Source organism: Echinops telfairi, unplaced genomic scaffold, assembly GCF_000313985.2.
Source record: "Echinops telfairi isolate 266 unplaced genomic scaffold, ASM31398v2 ScPeMD7_3;HRSCAF=10, whole genome shotgun sequence".
In the NCBI taxonomy this organism is placed as follows: domain Eukaryota; kingdom Metazoa; phylum Chordata; class Mammalia; order Afrosoricida; family Tenrecidae; genus Echinops; species Echinops telfairi.
In genome coordinates, this window is record NW_022103899.1 from 5,405,429 (window position 1) to 5,433,018 (window position 27,590).

General features: G+C 41.0%; 1 protein-coding gene across 6 annotated transcripts in view; it reads right to left on the reverse strand.

Moving 5' to 3' along the window:
* The window catches only part of ZNF385B (zinc finger protein 385B), a 402,950-nt gene that overhangs the window by 136,263 nt on the left and 239,097 nt on the right, over positions 1-27,590 (reverse strand). Inside the window, exon 1 of one of the 6 annotated variants that reach the window (XM_045297032.1) lies at positions 16,020-16,148. The exons of the other annotated variants lie outside the window; for them this stretch is intronic. The gene's annotated coding sequence lies outside the window, so the exon portion shown is untranslated. Of the gene's footprint in view, positions 1-16,019; positions 16,149-27,590 lie in introns of those variants that run through there. 6 annotated transcript variants of the gene reach the window in all.

Below are 27,590 nucleotides of genomic sequence, written 5' to 3' on the forward strand. Positions count from 1 at the left end.
ACAGTGAATTCTCATGGGCAGAGGAAACCTTGGTCTTTTGGATAAAACATTCAGCAACACGCATTATGGAAGATAACTCCTTTATGTAGTTCTGTTTCAGAACACCTGGTAGATAGCATATCAGAGTGAACTATGTCACAATTGAGTCCAAACTCATGTTATAAGAAGGCTTTTCACACCACCTAATTTCTATATGGAGCCCTGGTGGCACTGTGGGCTAGGCTAACTTCATGGCTGCTAACATCATGGTTGGTAGTTCAAACCCACAAGCCACTCCCAGGAGAAAGAAGAAGCCAGGTACTCCTATCAAGAACGACTGGTTCAGAAACTCTACTCTGCCCTGAGTAGGAAAGACTCTGATAGTGGGTTGGGGGGGGGGGGGGGTGTCAGTTATATATATTCATCAAACTACTAAAATTAAATATATACACACAAGAAGGCATACCCAATGATCTAATAGTTACCTTTGTCTTCATAGTACATATCCATATACTCTCACCCACATATGCATATAAAAAGGCAATTAATTACTCTTCTCCCATAATTTTATTTTGCTAATAAAATACAAGATGTATTCATCTACAGCTATAAAACTGGCAATATATGAAACATGACTCACCACTATAGTTAGAAAAACAAACGAAAAACATAGATCCAGGAATGGTTTGGGTGTACACACCAAACCCCACCCCCAATGTAAGAACAATTAATTCTTACATCAGGGTCCTGTTCTGTATTCACCTCCAGGAAGGGAACACAGAGGAGACGGGTGCTATAGCAAAATGTGGTGAAGAATTAGATGGTACCTGCTGTCAGATAAAGTAATGTCTGGGATCTTAAAGGCTTGTCTCTCCACAGTGCGGGAATTGTGCCTGGTCTGACCCTCCACACCAGGGTGAAACATGAAGGGTGCTCAACAGAGCAGCAAAGGGAGCAGAGCAATGAAGTCCCGAATCCCAGGAGGAATCCCGAAAATAGACTTCAGACTTGGAGGGCAGGGCTTGGAACCACATCAAACTGAATTGGAAAATGTACATGAGGGTCAACAGACAGACATGGAACTATTTACAGCAGTGCTTCTCAACCTGTGGGTTGCGACCCCTTTGGGAGTTGAACGGCCCTTTCACAGAGGTTGCCTGATCCATAACAGTAGCAAAATTAGAGTTATGAAATAGCAACAAAAATAATTTTATGGTTGGGGGGTCACCACAACATGAGGAACTGTGTTAAAGGGTCACGGCATTAGGAAGGTTGAGACCACTGATTTATAGGCTTTTTTCCCTCCTTCTTTTTTTCAAGTCTATCTATATAAGATAGGCAAGATAAACAATCTCGAGGAGAAAACAACAGGGCCAATGGTTCCAGGGGAACAGGGGAGAAAGGAAAGTGGAGGAAAGAGTTGGGGGAGCCAACAAACCCAGGGAGAAGGGAACAACCAGAGATGTGAAATCTGTGGTGAGGAGGGTGTAGAACGCCTGGTGGGGTTTCATCCAGTGCAGATGTAGACAAGAGGAATTACTGAGAGCCGCATGAAGGTCTAACATGATAGTGTGAAAGGAGGAAAGTAAAAGGAAATAAGGAAAGAACTGTGAGGCAAAAGACATTTATAGAGGTATAAATAAAGGCATGTGCATATGTAAATATATGTATACTTAACGGTAGGGATATAGGTCTATGTACATATCAAAGGTTTATGGGGGTAGGGGACTGAGGGAAAAAAGAGGAGCTGATACCAAGGGCTCAAGCAGAAAGAAAATTTTTTGAAAATGATGATGGCAACACATGTATATATGTGCATGATACAATTGATGTATGGATTGTTTTAAGAGCTGTAAGAACCCCCAAGAAAATTGGGTACACACTTAAAAACAGAAAAAAGGCTTGTCTATGGACTCTTCTGTACCCATTTTATCTGAAGCAAAACCCAAAACAAGAACAACAACGAAAACCCAATTTCATCCTTATAAGGAAGGATCCAATTCACAAAAAATGATCTATAAAGAGAAGAATCTTCAGGAAGAGATTAAATTTATATCTACTCTAGATCCAGAAGCAGCAGCTGCTTTCTACCATGACTTCATATGTCCTCTTCATTGAGTGTTGAAACATCTCATAAAAATATAGCCTGGGCCTCCACTCTGCTCTCCCCCTCATTCCTGTTGATATGCTTTTTGTTTTGTTTTGGGTCTTTGATGCCTGATACCTGATCCCATCGACACCTCATGATCACACAGGCTGTTGTGCTTCGTCCATGTGGACTTTGTTGCTTCTCAGCTAAATGGCTGCTTATTTATCTTCAATCCTTTAAGACTCTAGACCCTCTATCTTTTGATAGCTGGGCACCATCAGCTTTCTTCAACACATTTGCTTATGAACCCACTTTGTCTTCAGTGATCATATCAGGGAAGGTGAACATCACAGAGTGCCGTGTTAGTATAACAAATTGTTCTTGCATCAAGGGAGTACTTGAGGGTCAATTAGACACACACACACCTCACCCCCCCCCACCCCCACCCCCACCCCACCACCCACCCCCGTCATAATGGCCACAAGGAAGAGAAGAGACAGTCAGGGTGCAGTATAGCACCAACGAAACACATGACCTTCCTCTAGTTCTTTAATGCTTCCTCCACTCCCACTACCATGACCTCAATTGTATCTTACCAATCTGGCTAGACCAGAACATGTATACTAGTACAGATAAGGGCTCACAGCACAGGAAATCCAGAAGAGATACTGCTCCCCTCAGGACCAATAAGGGGAGCAGCGATACTAGGAGGATAAGGGAGGAAGGGGGAACTGATCACAATTATTGATGTATGGCCCCCACCCCAGGGGTTGGACAGCAGAAAAGTGGGTGAAATGAGACAGCAGTCGGTATAAAACATGGGGGGGGGGGAAGAATAATTTATAAATTATCACGGGGGGTGTGGGGGAGGGAGGGAGGGTGGAGGATGGAGGGTGGAAAATGAGGACCTGTTGCCAGGGGCTCAAGTAGAAAGAAAATGTTTAGAGAAAGATGATGACAACATATGTAAAAAGATGTGTTTGACAAAACGGATATATGTGTGGATTGTGATAAGAGCTGTAAAAGCCCCCAATAAAAATAATTATATATATACATATATCATGGGCAAGAAGGTGCTGCTGCTGTTGTTAGTGCCATTGAGTCGGTCCCATCCCCTGGCGATGCTATGCACGAGACAAGGAAGCACTGTCCAGTCCTGCAGCACCCTCACACTCGTTATGCTTGAGCCCTTTGTGGCAGCCACTGAATCAATCCATGTCCTTGAGGGCCTGCCCTATTTGCACTCCTCCTCCATTTTGTCAAGTATGATGTCCTTCTCCAGGGACTGGCCTCTCCTGACTATATATGCACAGTATGTAAGACGAAGTCTAGCCATCCTTGCCTCCAAGAAGCACTCTGGCTATACTTCTCCCAAGACAGATCAGTGTGTCGTTTTAGTAGTACGCAGTACTTTCAGTATTCTTCGCAACCACAATTCAAATTCCCTGATTCATGCTGGACCTGATCTGCTTTCCCAAATCTTATCCATTTGGGGTTTGTATTGGTTTGTTTGTACATATTAAGGGGTATCTCAGGAGTGTTACGTCATTGGAGGATCATCCTCTTGAAGTTGTGGTATATGTTTTATCAGTTTTCCTTATTCAACGTCCAAGTTTTACATGCACATGAAGCAATTGAAAGTACCAAGGCTTCGGGGCACCTTAGTCCTCAAAGTAATAGCCATGCTTTTCAATACTCTAAAGAGGTCTTTTTTTTTAAAAAATCTTTTTTAAATCTTATACAGCAGATTTACCCAACATAATTCTTCTTTTGATCTCTTGACTGTTTCCATGAACATTGATTGTGGACCCAAGCGAGTTGAAATCCTTGACAACTTCAACCTTTTCTCTGTTTATCCTGATATTACCTATTGGTCCAGTGTTGAGTATTTTGTTGTCATTATATTGAGTTGTAATCCACACTGAAGGCTGAAATCATCTACCTTCATCAGCAAGTGCTTCAAGCACTACTTGTTTTCAGCAAGCAAGGTTGTGTCATCTGTATATTGCAGGTTATTAATAAGCCTTCCTCCAATCCTGATCCTATCTATATTCTTCTTCATATAATCCAGCTTCTCTGATGATTTGCTTACTTTACAGATTGAATAAGTCTGAAATCACCATGCCTGATTTTAAACCACATATTACTCCCTTCTTCTGTTCACACAACTGCGTAAATTTTGCATCAACACAATGAAGTGTTCTGGAATTTCCATTCTTCTAAAGGTTATCCATAGTTCGTTATGATTCACAAAGTCAAATGCCTTGACATAGTCAAAACACAAGTAAACGTCTTTCTGCTTTTCTCTACTTCAAGCCAAGACATCCGTAATGATATACCTTATTCCACTTTTAAATTGACATTCCTGTCAATGTCCTGCTGCCAATGTTGTTCGATGATCTTCAGCAAAATCTTACTTGCATGTGTTATCAATGATATTGTTCTATAGTTTGGACATTTTGTTGCGTCACCTTTCTTTGGAATGGGTACAAATAGGGATTTATTCCAATCAGTTGGCCAAGTAAAGATCATCCAAATTTCCTAGCATAGAGGCATAAGTGCTTCTAATACTTCATCAATTTATTGAAACAATTTAATTGATATTTCATCAATTCCTGGACCCTTGATTTAGCTAATGCTTTTAGAGCAATTTGAACTTCTCCCTTCAGTACCATTGGGTTTTGCTCATATTTTACCTCCTGAAATAGTGGAATGTAGACTAGTTCTTTTGATACTTAAAAAAAATACAATCAACGACTTTCACTGAATTGCACAAATGGACATTGTTGAATTGCTGTGTTGATATGTGTTAATTTTTACCAGAAGTAAACTTCTTTTTGGTTAAATTATGAGGAGGTGATATCACTAGGAAGCCAAAGTCAAAGCAAATCTATTACCATCCATTTGATCTGACTCATCGTGACCCTATACGACAGAGTAGAACTGCTCCATATAGTTTCTAAGGCTGTAACCGCTGCTGGGGCAGATACCTGTATCTCTCTCTTACAAAATGATGAGTGGGTTCAAACAGCACACTTATAAGGAGTGAAGTACTTAACTACTGTGCCACTCAGACTCCTTAAATGTCCATTACAGAACGCCTAACATTTCTTTAAGAAATAAAACCAATGGTATTTCAGATTTTCTGTTAAGCTCAGTGCTCTCTTTTACTGCTCTCCCAGCTTTGTTGGACTGTGTCCTGCATATCATTCCCCTTTACCAGAACAATCAAAACCCAAGCCTTACCCCTGCACCTTCGCTAACCATTCATCTCCATTCATCAATATTCCATCAGAGGAAAACAAATCGCCCAAGACCCCATCAGTCTTGGGCACTAGGAGGTGCTTATAAGAATAGAGCATATAATTGAATAAACGCTTTGCTTCTGAACCGACCACACAATAATAGTGATAGCGATAACAGTTTTATAGCTATACGATGCTCCAAGCATGACTACACACACACATATTGACATTTATCATGGAAGACAATGTTAATTATGTCATCTATATGTATATAACACACATATACACTCACATAGACATACATATGAGGGGATTCAAAAAGTTTGTGGAAAATTCCATTATCTTTTCATTTCATTTATCCACAGAATTTTGAAACACATTCTTATATAGTAAAAACATATATAAATGGATATGTGTATGTACATATATGTACACATATACATATGTATACCCATTTAATTTTTATAATAACCTGATAAACAAGGTACTTTCCCCTCATTTTGCCAATGAAAAGTTAAGTCACAGAAAGGCAAAGCACTTGGCTACCTTCTCAAAGTTCATATATAGTGGAGTCAGGATTTAAATCCTGGGTATTTGACTGCGAAATTATGCTCTTTCTTAACGACTCTGCTATGTCCATCAAATTCTACAGCTGGAAAGCAGTGCAGCTATACAGATACAGTATCCAACTGTAGATAGGAACATGTTATCAAAAGAGTTAAAAGGTTGAACCTCTAAATCACAATTTCTGTCTAGTCAATTTCAACACACAGCCACCTTACAGAACAGGAGAACTCCACAGGCTTTCCAAGGCTGTAACTCTCTAGAAAGCCAACTGCCACATCTTCTTTTTCCCCAAAGCGTGACTGACGGGTTCAAACCACGGAACTTTTGGTTAGTAGCCAAATTCTTAGCCACTGACCCACTCGGGCTCCACTTTGAACATTCTAGCAGATATACGTTTCATCTGGGAATGAGTTGAAACTTTTACCTGACATTAATATATCTGACATTAAAATATAGAAGTATCATGAGAGATTTTCTTAGATGCTGTATAAGACCTATTTCTAAAATATACTTATCTTAACATTTTCCAAATTATTTTAATTCAATGACAACTCACAAGGGCCTGGCAGCTACAAGAATTATAAACTAAATTAAACAGAATTTATTTTACTTTTAAAGAGAAGACACAAAAATAATAAAAATAATAACTACTACCACTTAGTGAGACTCTAGTCTGTGCCAGATACTTTAAGTGATAAAATAAGTGTATCTTATTTTTTTAATAATTACAATATAATTTTGCAAGACTCGATTATTATTTTCATTTTATAGACGAGAAAGCTGAGGCTTAGAGAGATTAAGATCATCATCATGTGGTAGAGTCTGGGTCCAAATCCCTATTTGTCTGACACTAATGTTCATGCCATCATCCCACAAAGTAGGTATGTGTGAAGTAGTCACATGAAAAGACTCTGTCATCAAATCCATTTAGCAAATGCTGACTTCAACAACATTGAAAAGGGCTATTTTCTACTAGGTACCTCAGAGCTTTTAATATCCAAAAAATAGAACCTCTTTATAACCTTGGATTTCTTAAACAGGATGCATAAGATACTAATCATAAAGAAAATAATTGAGTAAAATAATCCAATAAGAATAATAAGATGTCATAGTCACAATATATATTTTATGACAAAGAACTTGAATCTAAATTAAGAAAAAAACAACCTCTTTCAAGTCAAAACAAAAGGGCACACAGTACATTAAGAAAATGGACAAAATACGTGAATGTCACAAAAAAGATGATATGATTGGCCAGTAACTGTATCAAAAATCATTCCTTGATTAATTACTAGGAACATATAAATTAGAATCAAAATGCAATATCACGACACACCCACCAAACCAAACCTAGCTCACTGCCATCCAGTCGATTCCCACTCACAGCAACTCTGTGAGGGGTATGGAAAATAAACCAGAATTTCCCCCCCCAAAGTTATGTATTTAAATTATTTTTACAAAGCAACCTTATCACCTTCAAAGTACTCTCCATTAAACTAAATACATTTGTCAAATCTGAAGTTTCATTCTTGGTAACATTTTTCAAACTCATCTGTTTGGATAGCGGACAGAACCTCCCTCATTTTTCTTTCTTCACCTCTTCTACATCGTCAAATCACTGTCCTTTCATGTCCCTCTGCATTCCAAGAAACAAAAAGAAGTCCCACAGAGCGAGATCAGGTGAGTAAAGCGCATGGGGCAAGAGAGGCGTGCTGTTTCTATGAGCAAGTGCCTTGTCGTGGTGGTAAACTCAGTCCCCCGTCTGCCACAAATCAGGCCTTTTTTGTTGCACACTGTGATATAATCTTTCCAGAACCTCTAAATAGAACAAGTCAACATTTTTATCCATTTGGGAAGTTGATGACGTCCAGAACGAGGTTTGTCATGAATCAACATTTCACCTTTTTTTGAAACAAGAAAACCACTCATTCACTTGTGTTTTTCCCATAGCACTCTCCTCGTAAGCTGTGTTCAACATCACAACCATTTCTGTGGCATTTTCCCTGGGCAGGTAATAAAATTTCACAGCCTCATTCTGTTCTCTTAAATCCGCCATCACAAAACACAAGGTGTGAGTGAAACTGCTTTTATGAAAAAAATTCACTCTGACCAGAGAGAACCTTCCCAGGTGATGCTACTGGGTGCACTATCTAAGAGTGAGTTGCTGGATGCTCACCTAACAGGACAAATGTGTACTAGGAAGGCTCTGCCCAGCAGATCTTTTGCCTAGTTTTCATTGGGTACCCCCTCATATGTAGATTTTCTAAGACTGCACATCCTTATAGGAGCAGACAGCCTCATCTTTCTCCTGCTGAGTGGCTAGGGGGTTAGAAGCACTGACTTTGTGGTAAGCAGATCAATGTGTAACCCACTCTGCCACCAAGGCTCCTTTATACCTCACCAGAAAGCTAAAATGAAGAAAAACGTTACAAAGTTTTGGTGATAAAATTGATCAACTCGAATTCTCTTACTGAAGTGTACATTGATAAAACCACTTTTAAAAACTATTTGACCACACACACACCCTATGAAGGAACTCTGAGGCAAGTGAAGGATCCCAGTGGTTGAAGAGCTAGGCTGCTATGCAAAACAGAGGTTTGAACCCAGAAGCCCCCTCCCCGCCCAGAAAGAAAGATGTAATAGTCTTATCTGTAAAGATTTATAGAAACCCTGTGGGGTGGCCCTAACCCATCCTACAGATGGCTAAGAGTAGAAGGTGGCTTGATGGCGGTGGATTGGTGGGGTATTTTTGGTTTTCCTCTGGCCTAGCAATTCCAATTTTGGATATACATGTCAATTAAGAAGTAATATATTTCACCTTATTAATTTGTGGGAAAATGTTATTAACATATAGCCAGGGTCTCCTAGTAAGAGTACATCTTCAAGTACTGTCAAGTCCTCTTATTTTTAGGATGAATGTGACGTTTATGTGAATTCCTTTTCCCTGTCAGCTTGACGCTGCTTAAAATGATGGGAAATGCTGGCATATCTCAGTGAAACCTGGGAGAGTAAAGCCATATCTAGAACTCTGAGTCTATAAAGTCTTAGCAATTGCCAGTTCTGGGACTCCGTCTCCCCCGAGGCAGCTCAGGGTTCCCTCCAAAGATCTCTAACAGCAGCATCCTGGCAAAATGTTGCATTCAAAAATAAATCCTTCTGAGCACCACACTGAAGGTTACAGGCAATAATGAAGTACTGCCTCAAAAAGCAGCCGGGAAGCCACATCATGATGGATTTTAAGCCACAGTGTCCTATGGGGTTAGTAGTAATATGCCAGCTTTTACACAAAAGATGAATCTCTCACTAAGATGCAATGAATGGCTTTTCAGCTGCTGTGGCAATAGAATATACACAGCCAAGTGGTGACTCATTTCTACCTGGTGAGCGTGTGCATGCTGAGTTTTATACATACAAAGGTAGAAGAAAATGATTAAGATACATTTACTATATAGTACAAGCTATAGTTTGGTTCAACATGTGGCCCACTCCACTACTAGAGCCATTTATTTTTTTAATTGTGGTAAAAAATTCACAAGAAGCCCTAAGGGCACAGTGTTTAAGCACTAGGCTGCAAACCGAACGGTCTGTCCTTCAAAACCAAAGCTCCACAGAAGATGTGGCAGTCTGCTTCCATAAAGAGGACGGCCCCCGACATCTTCCGACGGCAGGTCCATTCTGTTAGACGGTTGCTTTGAAGTGGAATGGCCTCAGCGCCAACGGGTTTGGTTTACTGTTTAAAATATATATAACAAAACTTTTTTTAACCATCGTGATGTGTGCAGTCCAGGGTCCTTAATTACAACTACCTCGTTGAACAACCATCACCGCTGTTGGTTTTCAAATGTCTTTCATCACCCTAAGTCATATATCACGCTTAAGTTAATCGAAACCTATTGCAACAGATGATTCAGACTCATAGAAAAAGCCTGCAGGTTAGACGAGAACCGCCCCTCTTCACCGCAGCAGACTGCCTCCTCTTTCGCCTGTGGGTACTCAAACTCACCACCATGGAGTCGATGCTGACTCGCAGTGACCCTATAGGACAAGGTAGAACTGCCCCCTGTGCATTTCTGATACTGGAACTGTTGACAGGAATACAACATTTCATCTTTTTCCAGCGGAGTGGCTGGGGGTTTTGAACTGCAGACTTTACAGTTGGATCGCAGGCCTATGAGTAAGCACTACACCACCAGGGCTCTATGCTTAACCACTGCGCCACCAGGACTCATTAAAATAAAAACTCAGTTTCCCCTTAAATAAACACGATCCATCTCCCCATCTCCCAGGAATCATGAATTAGCTTTTGTCTCTGTGCATTTTTAAAATTTTAAGTGCTTATTTTGCCTCAACATACTGTTGTCAAGGTTCACACATGTCATAGCGGATATCAGAATTCCATTTATTATTTTTCTGGCTGAATCACATTCCTGTATTTGGATATGCCATATTTTGCTTATTCACTCATCTGTGCTTGGACAACTTGTCATGGAAACTTTTTAGACCAGCATCGAAAGAGCCACAAGACTATCAGAATGCAAATACATTTAAATGGTGTCTAAACGATGTCTCTACCAACTTTCGACTTCGAGATGAATTTAAGCACTTTGCCTTGTCACAGTTTCTCCACCTGCGGCCAAATAGTATTCAGCGTGCTTACGCAAAGGCAGGCGGGAGAAAGAAAGGGAGACGAGGCTCTCGCGAAGGCCTTCTCAAGTTTTACAAAGTCATTTAATACCCCTGACATCAAAAGGGAATGTCCTATGCTTAGTTCCTAAAGTACTAAATCTTTAGAGAAGCCAAATTTACCTCCAGACAGGCTGAACTAAAATTGCCTCGAGGCCGAGCATGGATTTGGATGTCAGAGTAGCCTGATGCAATTTTCTGGCAAAAAGTCCTGGGCAGGGGATGGTCCTGCACTGCATTCGCCCAGTGACTCCCGCTCTGTGGAATCAAGGCACTTTCCGGAGGTCTGAAGCCTCTGTCTTACTCAGAGCAGGCCTCCTTCACAGCAGTGAAGGAGCTAATGGCAGGGTAGGGCTGTGCCTTAGCAATTTTAGGAATCTTCTTAAAGATACAGCTCTTCCTGTATCTTTACAGGGAGGGGAAATGGCTTTATTTCTGAAACCACTGAGTATTGCTGGAGGAATCGTAATTCTTAAAACAGCTTTCATTTTACATGAGACAATTGGAGTTGGGAGGGCTTAATCCAGGACCACGCCCGACTAATGACAGAGCCGGATCTCAACCTCTTTGCCTATGGGTACTTTTTGGTATATGCGTAGTCTGTCTAATTCCAAGATATATGAAAGCTACTATTTTTCTAGAAATGCCAAGTAAATTAGTATTTGGCCTGTTTTCTTATTTTCACTGGAATGTAGACTTTCATTGAAAAGATAAGATTGTAATTTCAATGAAAGAAAAACCAGTGAGGACCAAGAGCCAACATTTCATCTCAAAGAATGGCAGAAGACTTCCTATGCCTCAGTTTAAAGAATTCCTTTAATATTCCCATTGGGAAAAGAAGAAAAACACAGCCCATTGAAGCAAAGCTTTTACCCACACGATCTAGTCAATAGAACTTATTCCAATGGCCTCATCTCAGGATGCACACTCCTATTTGTGACGGCAGTTTTGACACCGAAATGTTATCAGAATTGCAACAAATGTGCTATCTGAAAAGACAGCTTCTCACTCCCCCATCCCCCTGCGCCCCTCGGAAATGGCAGGTGACCTTCCTCTGGAGGACAGATAAGGCCAGTGAGCCCTCAGGTTCTAGGGCCTGCTCCTGGGCAGTTCCCAGAGAGGGCCTGCCCAGTGTGCTTAATTACAACCTCCTCCTTGTGCAACCATCACCACTGTTGACTTTCAAATGTCTTTCATCACCCTAAGTCATATATCACGCTTAAGTTAATTGAAACCTATGAAACTGAGATGATTCAGACTCAGAAAAAGCCTGCAGGTTAGACGAGAACCGCCCCACAGGATTTCCAAGGCTGTACTCTTTACCGGAGAGATAGGACAAAGTGATGTAAGTCAGTGCATCAACCTGTGGCTCTGAATTCTAGCACCCAGTCCACAAAATGCCCCCACCCCTGAATATCAGATAATGTAAACTGTTATTATCTAGATCAGTGCTTCTCAGCCTGTGGGTCACGACCCCTCTGGGGGTCAAACAACCCTTTCACAGGGGTTGCCCAATTCATAAGTGAAGCAAAATTACAGTTATGAAGTAGCAACGAAAATAATTTTATGGTTGGGGGGGGGGTCACCACACATGAGGAACTGCATTAAAGGGTCGTGGCATTAGGAAGGTTGAGAACCACTGATCTAGATGGTTAACCATTCAGAACCTAAAGGGAAAGGGTAGGGGTAAGAAATAGTGGTCTGCTTCAGTGTTCTTCTTAAAATAGTACCCCCAGAAGTTTGCCCAATTCAGAGAGACAGTTAATATTTGTTCTACTTCTGCTCCGGCTCCTATGTTAGTAGAGATAAAAGGCTTCCTTAGCTTAAATAGTAACCAAATATTATAAACCTATTCAAAATCTGTTCCTGTTTAAATTAAACCAGAAAGGAAGGAAGGAAGGAAGGAAGGAAGGAAGGAAGGAAGGAAGGAAGGAAGGAAGGAAGGAAGGAAGGAAGGAAGGAAATGGGCTCTTAAAAATCACAATTTGGTAATAAATGGGGGCAGTAAAAGTTCCTGGAACCATTTTTGTATATATTAAATCTTCTCCGCTCCATGCTGTTACCCTGATGGTAGTGCACTAAAGAGCATTGCACAACAACTGGAAACTGCTAAGAGCACATTCCGAGAAACTCTTAGTTGAGTCTTTTAATGGCCGCCATGGAAGGGGCCATTGTTGGTTCTCCATCAAGGAAGAAAGACATCTTTGCTCAAGAGCAGCAGGATGAGGTGTCATGTTTCCGTGCGAGCATCAGCCCTGCCCCATGCGAGCACCATACCCTCTCATAAACGGGGTCTAAGGCCACTCTGGTCCTGCCAGCTATGTCGTAAGCAGAGATGGCAACCACGGCGAGTGGGGCCAGGATAGGAAGAGTGATGAGGGAGAGTGTGGAGAGGAAAGGAAGAGGGGTAAATGTGGTTTTGTTTTGCAGAACGGACAAGAATCAGTACCACTTTCTAATTTGGAATTCCTTAATATCTCACTCTTAAAAGGATTTCTTTCCCTCTGTTTATTCGAATATCTGATAGAAATCTGTGTACTATGGAGTCCAGCAAAGAAAAAGCTGTATGAGCATCTGACTGCTCCCAAATAAAAAGCTCGGTACCCTTTCCTGAAAACCACGGGGAGTCCAATGGCTCAGGGGATGACTCAGTGTCCACTGACTCCAAAGGGTCTTTAGTGGCCATTTATCAGAATGGGCCCCTCCCTAGTAGGTCTTCTTGGAAAGATACCATTATCCTGACATCACAGAAATTGATGCTTTTAGATGGGTCTTGTAGGCAGCTCCTGGGGCACTAGTGATATGCAAAACAGCATCAGATAAGGCTCTTGAATGAATGCCCCAGGATTTTCCTCAATGGAAGGGATTCATCATAAATGACTGCCCTTGTTCCTGTGTCTCATATTTACTCTTGTACTATGATACTGGCTTGTACCAGTTGTCCTTATATGAGATTTCTTTTTGGCTTCCCAAATGATTCTTTTCTACCCCCTTAGTGAACATCAAAAGTTACAGGCATAATGATTGCTTAATAAAGGGAAAAAAGATAATTTAATCACAGCATTCATCATTTTCCTTTGCAATGATTTGTTTTACAAGGCAAGAAAAGAATAGAAATATTTCCTTTTAGAAAAGCATTTGTTTTGACTTTGGGTCATTTCTTAACTTGAAAATGTCTTTTAAGTTCCTTTTGCTTTAGAGGTTAAATGGAAAGAGCAAATAAATTAATGAATAAAAATGGACCAATGTATTTAATTGGATAAAACATGTTTCCATTAAAGAAAACAGAAGAGCCCAAAGTCTCAGAATCATACAGTCTCTACATATTTCCAATCTCTGCTTTACTTGTGTTTCTGTCTTATTTTCTCACACCCCTTTGCTCCGTCTCCCTTTATGCTCTCTAGTTTCCCTTTCTCCTGGATAGCTTTCGTCTCTCTCGCGTCTCTCTGGCACTATATTTGTTATCTCTCTCTCTACTTCTGGTGTATTCCACCTCTCATTCTTTGTATTTCTCTTTCTGTGTCTTATCTGGCCCTGTGCTTCTCTCTCCTCTCCCGCCACAATATTGCTAGGGAACTGGGCACCCGGGAAACATGTCATTTGCTTTGTTTTCCAGCTATATTGTAATCATTTATTTTTCAAGATTTACTTCTACAAATCAAAAGACTAATAGCAAGATTATGCTTACATCCAGATCCGTTTGTCCCTGTAATAAGATGCAATCATTAAATTGGGCCATAATGGCTCCAGCCGTCACGTTGGATGTAAGAACAGTGGGCTGTTTTTATATGTACGCACTTGATGGGATCTGCTACACACGAGGGAGCCCTGATGGCTAGTGGTTACGGATTGGGCTGCTAACTGCAAGATCAGCAGTTTGAAACCACCAGCTGCTCCTTGGGAATAAGATGCAGCTTTCTACTCCAGTAAATAGCTAGTCTGGGAAACTTACCGGGGAGGTTCTACCCTGGCCTATAGGATCACTATGAATCAGATTCAACTTGATGACGGTGAGCTTGCTTTGGTTTTGAGATTATATGTGTGATAAGAGTGGGACAACTGAAGAACTGAAAGCCACCCTAGAACTGCACGGTGTATTTTGATAGCAATTCTTCATCCAGGTCCTGAGTCACAAATGCTATGTGTATGCACTACATATCCTTTTCAGGGTGGGCTACCTGGGGCTTTTACGAATAGTAAACAGACTTTTACATTGTTAATTGGTTGATGATCCTCCTCTCATTTTCCCACCTTTTTTTTTCCTGACCAAGAAAATGACTCTCAGGGACAAGAATTCTATGACAAAATAAGTAGACAAAATGAAGCCAACAGTGGACTGAGGGCTAGAAAAATTTCTACCCAAATCCCCGATGGTGACAGTTACAGCAAGCAACACTGCTAATGAGGTCAACACAAATCCCAGAGTGCCAGGACCTTGAACAAAACGAATGCCCATTGACTTCAGCCTACTCATTGCTTTTGCAAGAGTCCATTGAACTCTGTGTTGACATCTCCAACCCACCAATGAGGCAGAATCAAAGAAGCTGGTGCTCTTTCAATATTTTCCAAAGCACCTGAAATCTCCCAGGGGACTACTAGATAAAAACATCCTCAGTGCCAAGCGTGTTTGAGCCTTGTCTGGACGGTTATCTTTATTCATTACAAGTAGCTACATTGAAAGAAAAAGGATTTCTTAGGCATGTTAAAACAAACTGGACACATTAAATGAGAAATGAGAATTTCACAAGTATCTATTGTGTAAATAAAAAATGCACCTACCATTATAACAGACAATGCTCCCTCTGGAGAGGCTAAACTTACCGGGTTTCCAGAGAGATTTCTAAGCCCAAGGGTATAAATAAACATAAAGCAATTAGGTTTGGACTTAAAGGAGATGGAACATTATAAGCTTGAAATGAGCCCATCATAAAAATCGCATGACAGGAGTGCAAATCACCAATGTCATTCAAATCACCAAGCACTCAATTTTATTGCAGGCTCCCAGACAGCTTTCTGCCAAGCTGAGTGTGGATTCCTGAGCGCGTATAATCATCAGTTTAAATACACATTCTGAGGAGAATAGACAGAGGAGAAAGAGTTCTAACGTGCTTGAATTACACACGAAACTCACTTTGTTTTAAAAACTCGGTAGCTATTCTAAGACAAACTTGGAAAGGAAAAAGGAAGAGTAATCTATACAGATAAAGGAAATGTGGGGAATCAAACCATACCGTCGTTAGATTTCACACAACAACTCAATATCACAATTTACATAAAAACAGGTTAGGAAAACCAAGATGATATCGGACAGAGAGTCAGAAAATCAGAGGATTCTCTTTGTCCTCCTGAAAGTTTTCTCTTTCAGAAATTGATTTTTGCTACTTTGTGTTTTTGTCACATACTTCATGCAAAAGTTCCCTTCGGTGTAAATGTTGAGATCGATGAGCAATGCTTACCTTCGTTTGTGAGGAATACAGTCCACGTTCACTCCTGCACTCGAGCCCTGCACGAGGCAGTATATTTAGAGATTAATAATTCCATCATTCACCTGGTGCTCCTGTAAAGTGTGGTGCTAGGAAACAGCCGACAGGCAGTGCATCTGAACACATCACAAGTCCTGTAATTGCCGCTTAGCTCTAATTACGATTGAGGATAGTGTTTGCAACTTGATTCCTGGCAGAGGGCAGACTACCTTCTGACGACATTGAACCAAATATATCCTAAAAGACTGACAAGTTACTTTTTTCCCATGTAATCTTTCTGCTTGTCTCTCAGCTGAAGATATGCAGAAAATGAAGTGCCATGAAGAAATCTGATGCTCCTTCCTCCCTGCAACAAAGCAATTCAGTTCTCCCATTTATGACAACACAATTGCAAATTTTCAGCATCATTTGGCCTTGAAGGGATTGTTTGATACGCCATGGGCATGCTATCCTTTTTTTAAAATATATTTTTTTTAATTTCAAAAGAGAATCTGTTCTCAAAATTGAACTTTATTTTTGTACAGCCTCCTCGCGATCCTCTAGGGAAGGGTAGAACTGCCGCTTTGGGACTGGAACTCTGTTCAGGAGGAGAAGCCTCATCTTTTCCTCATTGAAGAGCAGCTGGGGGTTTCGAAAGCGGATCCTGTGGTTAGCGGCCCAACGGGCAACCAACCCATGCAGGCACCAGGGTTCTGAGCTGACATTGACTGCATGGCAACGAATTTGAATTTGGGGTTTTTTTAGTTCAGAATATTTTATTTGCACATACAAAGTCAGAAGAATGGGTTTTCCTTCCTGTGGATATTTTTCGGACTTTACATACAGCTTATAATTTAAAAAGAGGAAAGTCAGCTATTTGATGTTTCTAACATAGGGAAATGTATGCATTTTGACTCAAACACCTAGCTTCAGTTACAGAAATTAGCATGGTGAAATAAAACGATATGTTATTTGCACTCCTGTGTCTAAGTTTCACTCTTGATCCAGTAGTATCTGACCATGGGATCAGAAGAAAACCTCTGACCTATTGTTTTACTTATGCTAAATTGTTCCTCATTGACACTGCCCAGGTAGCTTAGTGAGCATTTAACTGAAAGAAAGAAACTTAGTGAGGGGTGTTTGCAAATGTCAGGCAGGATTTTGCACCTTTGATTGTGTAATTTAGCACATGTGTCACTGACTATCAACAATAACTTTACTGAAACACAAAGCAAATTATATGCTCACTAACCCCCTTGCCTTTGAGAAAATTCTAGCTCACAACAAGCCTATTCATCGTTACAGAAGCCATATGTCTTATCTTTCTCCCTCGGAGGAGTTGGGAGATTTGAATCATCAACATGAGTTTGGCAATACAATGCTTCACCTACAATGCTACCAGAACGCCTTTGGCATCTGGTATATATGTATTTGCACAAGTAACTAGGAGGGACACATAAACCCAAGGGAAATAAAAATGGTCATTATAAAGGCACTTTTGAAAATTGGTGCATTTGTCCAGGCCCAGTAGTCTATTATATTATCATTTTAAAATAACATTTCAAATAGCATTTGCTAATAACTCTGTATTTCCCACTAAATAACAGATGTGCATTGCTCACTCACATACTATTTAGTTCTTCATGAGCAAAATAAAATTATCGTGAGCTATGGTTTTCATATCTGCTGCTTTTTGTTTGTTTGTTTTCCTTATTTCCTTTTAAAGCTCTACCCAGGATTTCATTAAAAACAAACAAGGGCAACAACACACAATCTCAACATTAAGTCAATTGTGACCCTTAGCGACCCTACGGGGTGGGGCAGAGCGGCCCCACGGAGCTCCCAATGCTGTCGTCTTTGGAGGAAGCGGAAGTCACACGTTTCTCTCGCAGCTTGGTTGGTGGGTTTGCATCACCGACATTTCGTCTAACAGCCAATGCTGCCGGGCTGTGCCACCAGACTCCTTTCCTGCCCATGACAGTCCTCTCATAAAAAGGCTCTTTCCCAGTGGGGATTGTCTTGACTCTTCACAAATAAAAATATCTTTATTTTTTTGCCTGTTCTTAAATCATTCCTGATTTTTAAGTATTTTTTTCTAAAACATTTCCAGGTCCAGCACATTAATCCAGCCTCAAAGTCCAAAACCTTCCTTTCTTTTTATCTCCTGTTTGATCTTTGTTTACTTCGGTGGTTCTCAAAATTTGGTGGGGGGACCAACAGCATCAGCATCACTAGAAAACTTGTTAGATGCCATTGACTGGTTCCAATTCACAGTGACGCTATGTACAAGAGAAGGAGGCACTGCACAGTCTTGTGCCATCCTTAGAATTCTCATTATTTTCTAGCCTGTTTTTGCAACCATGGTGCCAATCTGTCCCGTTGAAGGTCTTCAATTTTTGCTGACCTCCTACTTCACCAAGCTTGATATATTTTCCAAGGCGTTACTCTCTCCTGATAACGTGTCCAAGCACTTGAGACAAAGTCATCCCAGTCTTACTTCTAAGGAACATTCTGGCTGTACTTCCTCAAGATAGATGTGCTTGTTGTGCTGGGTACTTTACCGACACCACAACTCTGACACGCCGATTTCTCTGCAATCTTACGTCTTCATCGTCCAACTTGCACATGTGTCTGAAGTGATTCAAAGTGGTATCTTTGCTTGTCAGCCTTTTAAGAAGTCCCATGTAGCCGTTGATCAAAGTAATGCATCTGACTTCTTGACTCCTCTTCCATGAGAACAGAACAAACTGAAATCCTTGATAACTTTAATCATTTCTGTGTATCATGATGTTTTCAATTAGCACAGCTGTGAGAATTTTTGTTCTCTTTACATTGAGTTACAATCCATACTGAAGGCCACAATCATTGGTTATTATCAGCAAGTGCTTCATGTTCCTGGCTTTCATAGAGCAAGGTCATGTCATCTACGTATCACAGCTGTTAATACATCTTCCTCCAATCCTGGTACCCCATTCTTCTTCATAAAGTTTAACTACTAGAATTATTTGCTCATACAGAGTGAATATGTATTGTGAAAGGTTACAACCCTGAGGCATGTCTTCCCTGATTTTAAATCACTCAGTTTTCTTTGTTCTATTTCAATGACTGCTTCTTGGCCCATGTGCTTATTCACATGAGTACAATAAAATGCTGCAGTATTCCCATTTTTCTCAATGTTATCCATAGTTTGTTATGATGCACACAGCTGAATGCCTTTGAATAGTCAATAAAACACAAGTAAGCATCTTTACGATATTTTTTACTTTCACCCAAGAGCCCTCTGAGATCAGCAATGAGAGCCCTCTTGTCACATCCTCTTCTGAAACTGGCTTGGATTTCTGTTGCTCCCTATTGCTGAATTGTTGCAACACTTTTTGGATTATCTTCAGCAAAAATTGATTTTCAAGTGATAGTACATATATTGTTCTATATTTCTGTGCTCTGTCATGTCACCTTTTGTGGCAATTGGCACAAATATGGATCACTTCCAGTAAGTTGGCCAGGTAGCTAGTTGGCATAGGTGAGTCGGTGCTTCCAGCGCTCATCAGCTGGCTGAAACAGTTAAATTGGTACTCTGTCAATTCCTGGAGCCTCATTTTGCAGTAATGACTTCAGTGCCGTTGGGGCTTCTTCCTTCAATATCACTGATTCTTGATCAAGAACTTGTATTAAGGCAAATTCCAAGGACTTACTCTAGATTCACAGAATTACAAACTCTGAGGGTGAAGCCTCGCAGTCAGTATCTTAAAAACCACATCAAGGTGATTTTGAAGCACATTGATGTTTGAGCAAGAAGCCTTGGTAATGGCACAGTGGTCTAAATGTTGGCCTGCTAGCCGCAAGGTTGGTAGTTCAAGTCTACCAACTGTTCCACAGGAGAAAGATGAGGTTGTCTGCTCCCGTAAAGATTTGCAGTCTCAGAAACCTTAAGGAGAAGTTCTATTGTGCCAGTATGACTAGTTGGAATCTAGTCAATGGCAGTGCATTGAGAATCACTGGTTCATGATGCATGCATGCAACTAAAAGCTGTAGGAAAACGGAGTAAGTCTCTGTGGGGAAAACTGTGGGAAGATATAAGCCCAGAAAAGTGGCACATGAGTGGTGAGCTGAAGAATGCACACAAGTTTGGAGAGATGTGCAGGAGGCACTGGGCATACCTCATCCCCCTTCCACTGCCATCTGTGCCCTTGAATTATTGCAGCTCCACGCACTCCACGACCTTTATACATCAACCGCCCCATATTTTTCAGCCACTGATTTTGAAAGAAAATGCATTTTCTTCATATCTGCTGACCTCAGAGCCTACAAATTATTCTTTCCCTTCCCTGAAACTTTAACTCTTTCTAGAGCAGTACAGTCATCCCTTAAGGAACCTTGATAGCACTGTGAGATAAACTTTTGGGCTACTAACTGTAAGGTCAGCAGTTCAAACTCACCAGCTATTCCATTGGAGAAAGATGAGGCTATTTGGTCCCAGATTGACGTCTCAGAAACCCTAAAGAGCAGTCCTGTTCTGCCCATCTGTGATTCATAATCGACGTGATGGCAGTGGGTGGGTTAGGTTTGATTTGACTTCTTCCCTTTTCCCTTTTTACTATCCCATCATTTCATAAGCCCTATGATTGGTTTTCCCAGTGTAATAAAGCTGATTCTGAGAACTCTGACAGCCCCCTTTAGCCTCTGGACTATTAGAAGAATATGCAAATTCTGGACTCCTTCCACCTGTGAGTCACATTGACTCCTTGGACTTCAACTTGGACAAAATTAAACAAGTCACCTCAATTTCCCCCATTTCTTCCAGGGATGTGCTTCCTCTGGTGGTTCTTATTTCAATGCCAAGCTTCACAGACGGTAAAACCTGAGGCTGCTTTTGGCTTTTCCCTCTTTTGGCATCTGAATTAAGCTGGTTATCTTTATGATATCTGTTACATCCTTCCCCTTATCACACCTTTTATTTAGGTCACTCATCAGTTATTCCTTCAATTGTGCTATTCCACTTATAGTCAAAATAATTCTTAAAATAGATAGCTTGAATCAGTCATTTCCCCATGCAGCTAGCTTCCATGGATATCCATAGTAAATTTCAGGTTCTACGTTCCAATCCGTCTGCACTAATCTTCAATGTTAAATAAATTAATTGACTGGTTAAACCCTAGTTTTCTCAGCTGTACAGTAGGAATCAAGCAGTAATCACACATTATGAGATGACAATTCTTACCACGGTACATAGAACATGTAAAGACTTAGGTTAATGGTAACCATTAGCTGTACCACCAAAGCCACTGTCATAAAATGAATACAAGTCAAACACCATAGTTCAACCTCCAACACAACCCAAAAGCATAACTGACCACATTTCTTCTCCCACATTTTCTAAGATTTATGAAATTGAATTATTCCTTAACAATAAGGCCCACTTCTTACTTTTCTGTCTGTATTCTCTTGGTGGCTCTTAGGCCAGCTGCTCCAGAAATGTCCACTGGAGACACTAGTTGGTTCCCCTACCCAACCCATTGCCAATGAATCTATTTCGACACATAGCAACCTTGTAGTACAGAGCAGAACTGCCCCTTTGAGTTTCCCAGATGAAATTCCAACAGGAGCCTACAGCCCCATCTTCCTCCCTTGACCACGAGTGAGTTCTGCAGTTAGCAGTCCAATGGACACATGGTTAGGGCGCCAAAGAGACACATTCTCTTCATTCCACCACTTTGTTCATGCTGTCCTCACCTCTCAGGATATTTTGCACATTCCATTCTTTCCAATAACTTCTATTTTTAAGTGCTATTTGAAATGCCATCTTTTCTAGAAGCTCCTCTGTTCCCTCAGAGTAAAACACCACTCTCCTCTGAATTGGAATTGGTATGTGTTCCAAAAATTGCTTTGAAAGTCATCATTCTAGAACTCAGAAGTACTTTTCATAGAACCAAGTCATTAATGGCTATTGGAACCTGGGGTAGTTCTCAAAAGTTTAATTCATCCACAGAATGGCTGTCTTACAAGAAGCACTAGCATAGCACCACAATGCCAACAATGTTACAAGAGGTCATGAAAAGGATTTAATCGCCGATAAGTGTTGATGAAAAAGTCTTCTTCCTTTCAAAATATAAAACGATGGTTTTTCTTATTCTTCAGAATATTTGAAGTCATATAGCAAAAAGACATTGCCATAAGTCAACTTTATTTTGTCTCCAAATGCTTACTTTTTAGCTTCAGATGTAGGTGACCTCGTTAAAAAATAAATTTATAATTGTGAATTATAGATTATAAATGTAGAAAATTGAGTCCTCTATAGAGTTGAATTTTTATAAGTCAGAACTTATTTTTTATTTTAAATTCTAAATGTTAGCTCCTTTGTCTTCCTTTGGGTCACTCTTAAGTTGATTATGGCCCCTTACACTTTAGCTTCAGTTACTTAACCCCACTGCCGTGAGAAATACACAATGACCTGTTAACAAATTCTTAATTATAGGCACAGTGGGTGAGGGGTGGGGTGGGGAACATTATTTTAAAGAAGCACTTCGGTGAGTACATACTCCTTTTTAAAAATGGAAACATGATTGTCTTCCCAGTTAGATAATTGGAATTTTGGATTTCAACAAATCTATTTCTTTAAAGCTGATGGTGCCCTGCTGGCAAAAGATATAGAGTCTGGGGTCCTATAGGCTGGAAGATAAACAAGGGGCCATCTAACTGAGAAACAACAAAGCCCACATGGAAGAAGCACACCAGCCTGTGAGATCACAAGGCATCAAAGGGATAAGGTATCAGACATCAAAGACCCCCAAAAATCATAGCCTTGTAAATGAGGGGCAGTGTGGAGTGGGGACCCAGTGCCCATCTGTGGGTAATTGGACATCCTCTTTCAGAAGGGCTGCAGGGAGGAGACAACCCAGTCAGTGTGCAGTGTAGCAGTAATGAAAAATACAATTTTCCTCTAGTCCTTGAATGCTTCCTCCTGCCGCCCCCCACAATGATCCCAATTCTACCTTACAAATCCGGCTGGACCAGAGGACGTACACTGGTACAGATAGGAACTGGAAACACAGGGTATCCAGGGCGGATGATCCCTTCAGGACCAGTGGTGAGAGTGGCAATACCGGAAGGGTGGAGGGAAGGTGAGGGAGAAAGGGGGAACAGATTACAAGGATCTACATATAACCTCCTCCCTGGGGGACAGACAGCATGGAAGTGGGTGAAGGGCAATGTCAGACAGTGTAAGATATGACAAAACAATGATAAATTATCAAGGGTTCATGGGGGAGGGGAGAGGGGGGAAGGAGGGGGAAATGAGGAGCTGATACCAAGGGCTCAAGTAGAAAGCAAATGTTTTGAGAATGATGAGGGAAACAAATGTACAAAAGTGCTTGACACAATGGATGGATGGATGGATGGATGGATAGTGAAAAGAGTTATACGAGCCCCAATAAAATGATTTAAAATTTTTATTTCTTTAAAGTGGACAAATCTATACACAAGACAATATCTGTGAAAAACAGGCATACTCTCATTGCTGCTTATGCTTCACAGAACCCTGAGTCAGACATTGCATGGCACGGAAAGGGGAGAACATGGTGGCCAGTCCTTAGGAAGCTGGCTGCCTGTTGAGGCTCAAAAAGTCATACAAGGGGTTTCAGCTTTCAATTTTAAAACTTCTTCTTAGGAAGTCCCCATGATTGTCCTGTGTCCTTTGAAGACGCTGACTAAGATGACCATTTTGGAATACAAGAAAACAGTCACATGACCTTCTGGGATGACCTCTGCCTTGACTGGCACAGTGGATCCTCTTGGAAGGCACTGTCAGGACCGGACTTTTTATTTGAGGCACTCTAAACAAGCCGGAGATAAATGCTTTGCTGATTCTTGTCTGCAGCGATTCACGGATGGCAGAGGAATGTTTACACACATGTGGTTGCTTAAATGTGTAAACACATGAATTAAGCCGTCCACGTGTGAACTGGAACCCTGGTAGCAATAGTTTTGGACTTACTTTTTTTTTGCAGTCCTTGATGCATCCTTTTGTTTGCGCCTACAACCAGAGTATCAACACATTCCATTGTTTCTACTCTCAATATACGAGGGGGTACCCGCTCACCCCCAAAGCTGGAATTGTGTTGGGTGGAGCAGAGCTTTTGTACTATGCATTTTTCCTGCTAGGTGAGCATCTAGCAACTAGCTCTGAGTTAGTGCACCAAGTGGCATCGCCTGGGTAGAGAATCTCTGGTCACAGTGAATTTTTTCATAAAGTAGTTTTGCTCAAATCTGGTTTTTTGGGATGGCTGATTTAAGAGAACAGGCGAGACTATGAAATTGTGTTTCTTGCTCAGGAAAAATGCCACAGAAGCTGCCGTGATGTTGAACATAGCTTCCAAGGACAGTGCTCTGGGAAAAACTCAAGTGTATGAGTGGTTTTCTCATTTCAAAAAAGGTGAAATGTCGATTGATGACAAAATAACCAACTCATATCGCATTTGGAGTTTGTTCCACCAGATCAGACTGTTAATCAAGCTTCCTTTTTAGAGGTCTGAAAAGATTGTGTAACAGTGTACAACAAAAAGGCCTGATTTGTGGCAGACAGGGTACTGGTTTTGACACCACGACAATGTATCTGCTCACACAGCCACCTCAATGCACCAGTTTTTGGCAAAATCAGCATGCCTCTCTTGCCCCACATGCCTAACTCATCTGACTTCACTCCATATGACTCTCTTTTGTTCCACTAATGCAGAGGGAAATGAAAGGACAGCGATTTGATGATGTAGAAGAGGTGAGGAAAATAAACAAGGGAGGTGCTGTCAGCCATCCAAACAGATGAGTTTGAAAAATGTTCCCAAGAATGGATTCGCAGACTTGACAAATGTAGTAAGTATAATGGAGAGTACTATGAAGGTGATAAGGTTGTTTTGTAAAAAAAATTTAAATACATAGCTTTAAAAAAAAATTCCACTTTTTCTTGGTGGGCCCCTCTTGTATTTTGAATTCTCCCACATTCTGATGGAGGCCCCATCAATTGGCAATTCAAAAGCTAATGACACTTAGCTGACCTTCCAGCGATCACTTCCTTTCCCATACCCCCTGTTCTCTACACAGCAGCGAAGCCAATTGTTTGAAAATACAAATCAAATCCTACCACTCTAGTATTTAATGGCTTCTGACTGCATTTAGAATAAAAACCATAGGGCTGTTCCTGTGCCTATAAATAGAACATGAATAAGACCCTGCTTATGTCCAAAATCTCACCTTTTCTCCATTTCCTTAACCCCCGGGGTCCACGTCTTCTCTTTCCTCCAAATTCATTTCTACATCAAAGGTTTTACCTTGACTGTTCTCTCAGCTTGGAGCTGTCTTTCCTCAATTAGCAGTGTCTCGTTTCAATGATCTTCTGCTCAAGGAGGTCTCTCTATTGCCACTCAGCTTCGTTTACTTGACGGCTTACCTACAATGATCCTCGTTGTTTGTCTCCATGTCTATTATCTTCCCTCACTAGAAAGTGATTGCCATAAGGCTCTAGATGGTGGCAGGCCAATGGTGGGCATTCGATACATACTTTGAAGGAAAGTCTATATTTTCTCAGTCTTTTCAAGAATGAAGAATTTTTTTTAGCACAACTGGTTTCAAGGATCATCTTGTGATATAAGGTTTTTTTTTTCCCTTAGTACTTATTATGTGTAAAAACTATAAGGGAGTCAGTAATGCCTAGAGTAAAGTGGCATTTCATTAAGTATAGTAGAAATGCCATCTATTTCAGTAAGGGAATGTTGGATAAGTGTGGTATGTGGTATTGAGTCTACCAAGTGCTTGTGGTGCATTTCCATTTACAGACACAGAGGAACCTCAGCCCACTGATGATATGGGGCCCAATGATTGATACGTAGGCTTGAGGCTAGAATTCAAAAGTAATGGCAGCTGTCCGAGTTAGAGCTTTCTTAAGACAGCACTAAGTATAAACCTGATTTTAAGCCTTAGTCTAAACTAAGGATATACCAACTTACTTTTTAAACTCTTTAACACCTAAACTGTTTCCATCATTGACAAGGCAGTTCCACCTCATACTATCTTCTAGGACAGGGTAGAACTCCCCATAGGGTTTACAGGGCTGGAATACAGTCTTGGAGGATGTCATGTTTGGTAAAGTGGAAGGGCAGCAAGAGAGGCATGTCCTCAACAAAATGCACTGATACAGTGGGAACAATTGTGGAGATGGCACGGGACTATGCAGTGTTCTTTTCTGTCGTGCACAGGGGAGGGCAGAGCTGGCAACAAAACAAGTTTATGGAAGCAGTTTGCCATATTTTACTCCCATGGAACAGCTGCAGGGTACAAACTGCTGGACTCTTGGCTCCCAGCTGAGTGATTAACGAATTTGCCAGGGCTCCTTCAACACTTACAGTAGACTTTACTAATCATCTTTCCACATTTGTGTAATAACGGCTAATAATGGAGGTGTTGGGCGCCGCGGGGTTGGAGTTGACCGCACAGAAGGAAGCACTGACCCCGTGTCACGCAATGTCGTCACGTTGAAGATCATTGTTGCAGCACCTGTGACAATGCCCCTGCTGGAAGGTCTTCATCTTTGCCCACTGACCTTCTGTCTGACCAAGTACAACGTCCTTTTCCATAAACTGGCTTCTACTGAGAACATGTCCACAGTACTGGAGATGAAGTCCCCTCATCCTCACTTCCAAGGAGCAGTCTGGCTGTACTTCTTCCCAGACAGACCTTTTTGTTCTTCTGGCAGCCCATGGTACTTTCAAGATTCTTTGCCAACAATACAATTCAAAGGAATCACTTCATTTCTAGTCTTTCTTATTCATTGTGCAATTTTCCTGAATTGAGGTGACTGAGTCAGGTGCAACAGAATCTTCAAAGTGACATCTATGTTCTTCAACACTTTATTGAGGTCTCCTACAGCAGATTGGCCCAGTGGCATGCGTTGTTTCAATTTTTGTCTGCTACTTCCATTAGCATTGCCTTTGGATGCAAGCAAAATTAAATTCTTGACAATGTCAATCATTTCTTTTTTCTTTTTTTTGCTTGGCTGTAATCTTTTTTTTAAAATTAGTTTATCGGGGGCTCATACAATCCTTATCACAGCCCATACATACATCCATTTGTCAAACACATATGTACATCTGTTGCCCTTATCATTCTCAAAACATTTGCCTTCTACTTTAGCCCTTAATATCAGTTGCTCATTTCCCTCCTCCCTTCCCCCTCCCTCATCAACCCTTCATAATTCATAAATTATTATAGTTTTGTCATGTTACCCTGTCCGATGTTTCCCTCCGCCCTCTTCCCTGCTGTCCATCCCCCAGGGAGGAGGCTATACGTAGATTCTTGTAATTGGTTCCCCTCTTCTACCCCACATTCCCTTCACCCTTCAGACATCACCTCTCTCACCACTGGTCCTGAAGGAGTCATCTATAAAGGATTCCCTGTGTTTCCAGTTGCTGTCTGTACCAATGTACACCCTCTGGTCTAGCCAGATTTGCAAGGCAGAAGTGGGATCATGATAGTAGGGGGGAGGAAGCATTTAAGAACTAGAGGAAAGTTATATGTTTCATC